This window comes from Petromyzon marinus, chromosome 9 (genome assembly GCF_048934315.1).
Source record: "Petromyzon marinus isolate PM22_M1 ecotype Great Lakes invasive population chromosome 9, UKy_Petmar_22M1.pri1.0, whole genome shotgun sequence".
In the NCBI taxonomy this organism is placed as follows: Eukaryota; Metazoa; Chordata; class Hyperoartia; order Petromyzontiformes; family Petromyzontidae; genus Petromyzon; species Petromyzon marinus.
The window spans coordinates 10751164-10756108 of NC_133675.1; positions in this window are offsets into that span (position 1 = coordinate 10751164).

Here is a 4945-nt window from a genome sequence, read left to right on the forward strand (position 1 = left end):
ACCCGACAGCAACCCTCTTCATCAATCAGAGAAGTTTCATTATATCACAAAAAGCCACGTTTTTAGAAGCGCACGTCAATCAATTGCGTAGGCTTGCACTTCTGATCATCCTTGTTAAACCACCGATGGTTCGACTGAAGGACTCCACCGATTCCATGCTCCTATTGACTCCGGCTAAAGGAGAAGGAGGAGGAGGGGGGAGATCTTGCGCAAAACGTCGCGCCCATGGAAACGATAAACTTGACCTCAAATAACTCGGGCGGGCGGGCGAGCGAGCGGTCGTGCGTGGGCGATACCCCGGTTGTGTTGCTTGGCCTCGATCAACGCTCGCGCGCGATCTCTCCTCGAGGCCTTGGCCACAGCCCCGGCAGGTTTGGTAAGCGGCCAGGGTCCTTGGTAAATAATGGAAAATGGCCCAAGGTCGGCCAGCGACAATGTGCTTTTGTAAATTCTTTTTTTTTTTAACAGTGAACCGGGTTACCTCAAATATATTTCATTTTATTCTTCTGGTCTACAGATTACCCCGAGAACCGGGCAGCCAGCCCGATGTATTCCCTCGAAGCCAGTGGAGGTGTGAATTGGCATTTGTGAGAGTTCGAGTGTTTGCACGCGCGTGTGTGTGTGTGTACGTGCGTACGTACGTGTGCATGGTGGCGTGTGCAGTTGTCAGAGGTGGGGCAATTGGCTCACCCCTGGGAAAAAAAAGAAATCGGACTGGGCGAGCGGGATGGGGGAATAGGAGAAAGAGTGTCAAAGACATTAAAAAGATCGCACCTCCCGTGTGTTCGCAACGACTCGCTACGCGAGTTTTTCGCCAAGGCGGAAGAAAGGGCCAGCTGGTGGAAGGTAATTACGAACGCAAATAAACGGTCACAGGTGGGGGGGGGGTGAGAGAGGGGGGGGGGGGCTGCAGGAACAGACACAGCTGTGTGATATTTACATCTGCTTTTCAGACGCCCCCGGCGTGCCAGTGGCGGCCGGTTGGGAGGGCATGTTTGTGTCCCTCGCGCCCTCTCTCCACTTTCGGGGGCCCCCTTTGCTCCGCGGCACTTTGGTTATTGTTACGGGAAGAATGAACGTCCCCTCGTCCGGGACGCGACGGTCCACCCCCCCCCCCCCCCCTCGTGCGATTTGCTTTTTGGGGAAGCCGCGAGCGTGCACAAAATGCCTCTGCTTTAAATGAAATCTTCCCCCACGCCCCCACCGCTTTGATCATTGGGTGGGTGGGTGAAGACGTGAGGTGGGGGGGGGTGGCGGCGGGGGGGACTTTGCGGCAATATATTTGCTTTGACTGGAGAATGCAATTATTGGGCAGCTTTGAAAAATGTAACGACGAGGCTAGAACTGCCCGTGATATTTGAACGTTTCCTTAGCGAGCAAACGGGGACTGTCGCGAGTACAGCAGGCGATGTGAAACTACGGATCAGGATTGAAAGCAAAGACGTTAATTGGGTAATTAAGCCGTAAAAAAAATGTTAAGAAACCAATATTATTTAATTTGACCGCTTTAGAAAAGTTCGTTTAGCCTTGCGGCCGTTAATGCGTTTTAAGAAGGAAGAAAAAAAAATCCGACAACAGAAAAAGACGGAAAACACACACACACACACTGACGAAAAATACTTGCAAGCGTAAAAAAAAGAAAAGAAGCCGAGCATTAAAGCATTGCAATAATTTATGTGTTTTCTGTTGCCGTTGCATTGTGTGATGACTTTTGTGCGAACGCAGCCGGGTAAACAGGCTCGGCGCGAAACGTCAAGTAGCGGCGGGGCGTTGCTCGTTGGTTTATCAACACGGCTTGCGAAACGCCGAGGAAAGAGGGGTCGTCCACGACACCACCGCCCGAGCGTTTGTTGCAGAACCTGCAGTGCGCACCACCACAGCCCACCACCGTCACCACCACCACTATCGCCATACATTAAATCGGAAACACTACAGTTATGCCACTGGAATATGCGGTCTGGGCTTCATGGACTGACAGTTAAAGCGAAATATGAATCGAGCCTGCCGGGATGCGACGGTGGTTCCAGTGCAAGACTCGCAATTGGAGGCCTACTAAATTCCAATCCCATTCGGGGGCCTCAACTCAGTTTCAGTTTCTTTATTTTGGTATAGCCCTGTGAGCCATTCGGCTCTTGAATCGGGTGCAACCACAACAAACCAAAAAAACAAAAACACGAACAAAAAAAACAAAAACACGGTCCCTCGTCCGCGTTGTGTGGCCGAGCAACGATGTCCCCGGATCACGAACGCTGTTGTCGCGGCACTTTCCCGTCTTAGTGTTGTCGCTCTCACACCTATCGAACGCTTTTCAACTCTCAGCTCACAGCAGTCTTTTAGGGGCTGATCTTTACCGATTCGCGGTGCGATCGCAACGTTGGGGCAACCGAAGTTTTATGGTGGCTTTTTAATTTTCTCTCGCGTTCCCTTGGCTCAACCAATCAAGACAGGAGCCCGTGCGGCGAGTGCCGGTGCCGATGGGCAGAGCGCCTTCATCCGAGCCATCACGGCCAGCGTGTCTACGGTACACAAACACAGCTCCGTTCTGTGCGTAGACATACAAGCACAAATATTAGTTTCATCCGGCGGCCTGTTGGCTTTCCAGACCAACATGAGCAAGGAAAACTCCTGACCGGTTTGAGACCTTCTTGCTCTCGGGTCACCGGGTTCATCGCGCAGTGTGCTCATCACTCCACCACTCCTCCAACCCCACAAGCTCGCTTCGTGTAAATAATATTAGTTCATGATCATGTGACACGACAAGTTCAACCCTGCTGGACAAACTTGGCGAGCGACAGGTCTGCAACTCGTCCTCGATTGGTCGGTTATCGCCATAAAGCTTTGCGTCCGATAAAAAAAATCTCATCCCCTGCCGACGAATGGATGAAGCTGCGATTCTCTGCGGGCCACCCACCCCACCCCCCCAACAAAGCCGGTTGTTTAATGGCCCATGATGGCCCACGCTCAGTGCGACGTCCTACCTCCACAAATGTGTGTCCCTGCCACTCGCTCCGCTGCGGCCACTCAGGGCAGGCAGGCAGCCACCACATCTGTGTCGTAACTAGGTCACGCATTGTCAGCCTCATCTGGAAAGCGCGAGCAAACAAAGTCCCATTTAGAGCGCGCGCCACGCACGCAGCCCGCGCATGAATGTACTTTGACGGCGACGCGAAGTGACGGCCTCTGATCAGATTGAGCGACTCGTATAGAATGGGGTCCCTTTTAAAAGGTCCCCTGACCCCCGGGAACGCTGATATTAATATTCTATGCAGCAAAACTAACGGAATGTGTTGTTATTCTTTGGTTTTTTTGGTAAAGTCACGTAGATGGAAAAAAATAATGATAAAGTGAAGGGAAATATCACGACGTTTCGATCGCAACACAAGCGGTCGTCATCACGAAAAGGGGGGTTAGCCTCTAAAGGCAAACTGTTTATAAAGGTTTGGGGATGGGCGTAGCCCAAGTGTCAGCAGCACCAGGAGCATGGGCGGTGCAGCAATGTCAATGCAGCAACAATGTCAATGCAACAGCAATGTCAATGCAACAGCAATGTCAATGCAGCAACAATGTCAATGCAGCAACAATGTCAATGCAGCGGCAATGTCAATGCAGCAACAATGTCAATGCAACAGCAATGTCAATGCAGCAACAATGTCAATGCAGCAACAATGTCAATGCAACAGCAATGTCAATGCAGCAACAATGTCAATGCAACAGCAATGTCAATGCAACAGCAATGTCAATGCAGCAACAATGTCAATGCAGCAACAATGTCAATGCAGCGGCAATGCCAATGCAGCAAATGGCCTCCAATAAATCCCTGCACCCCGCTCCACACACCACACTGCTGACGGTGGAGGTTGATTGACAAGAAAACACAAGTCAAGTCATGACCCAAAGTGGTTGATGACATCTTTCCAATGATTGCTGAGTTTACAACCTTCCTCTCGGTTTATATTGTGTCTGTATATATGGATGGCTTAATAAACGAATATTTGTTGATAGCCAATAGGCTTGTAAAGTACCATCGTCTTAGAGAGCCAAATAATATGAATTTCTGCAGTCACGAAAGTTTTAAGTCAGAATGTGTTGTGTTGTCGCTCTCCCACCGCTCGTGTAGATTATATTATGGCATAACTACTGCTAATGAGCCTAAATATTTAACGGTCCCCAGGATCTGCAATTAACCCCCCTTGCGTTATTTTTGGCTCCGATGTGCAGCGTTTGGCGATTGCACCGTTTGCCAGGAGGGCAGTGTGGATGCGTCGGCTCTGCTCGGTGTGCCGATGAAAGGTGGCGCATTATGCAAGTGAGACGGGAGCACGTTGAACTTCTTTCGCGCCGCACGTAGCAAAACGTCAGCAGGCCGAACCATTTTCCATACGTGTTCGTTATTTTACCGCTTCACTCGCCCGCTGAGCTGACGGATTTCTTTTTTAACTGTCTGTAAAGTTACATTTGCAGGATGAGACGCCACTGCGAAGGCGCATTGCTGAACTTTGCAAGCTCGTTGTGGGATCGTTCTATGTTGTGATGGGGGTTGTTGATTTTTTCTTTGGATAGTAAAACTTTCTTCGTATTGTTTAGATTTATCGACCGTAAACAGTTTAATGCCAAAATATAAACAGGCTTACAATTATCCATGACAGAGGTTTTTTTTTTCTTTTGGGTTAGATCGCCTCAATATAAATGTGTCGTTACACCCGCCACCACCCGACACAGCCAATTAGTAAGGTTCGTCTTGTAGACAAAACGTACCAAAGGTTACTATTTCAGCACATCCGTGGGTTGGAAAAGCAAACCCACTACATTTACAATTCGAGTATGACGTTTCGCCAGAAATTACAACCAGCCTCATCAGGCGACAGCCAAAATTGTTAAACTGAGGCTCACAATCCTTGCTGGGTTAAGGGGTTGCTCTGGATTGTCAACAGCTACCAAATATTTA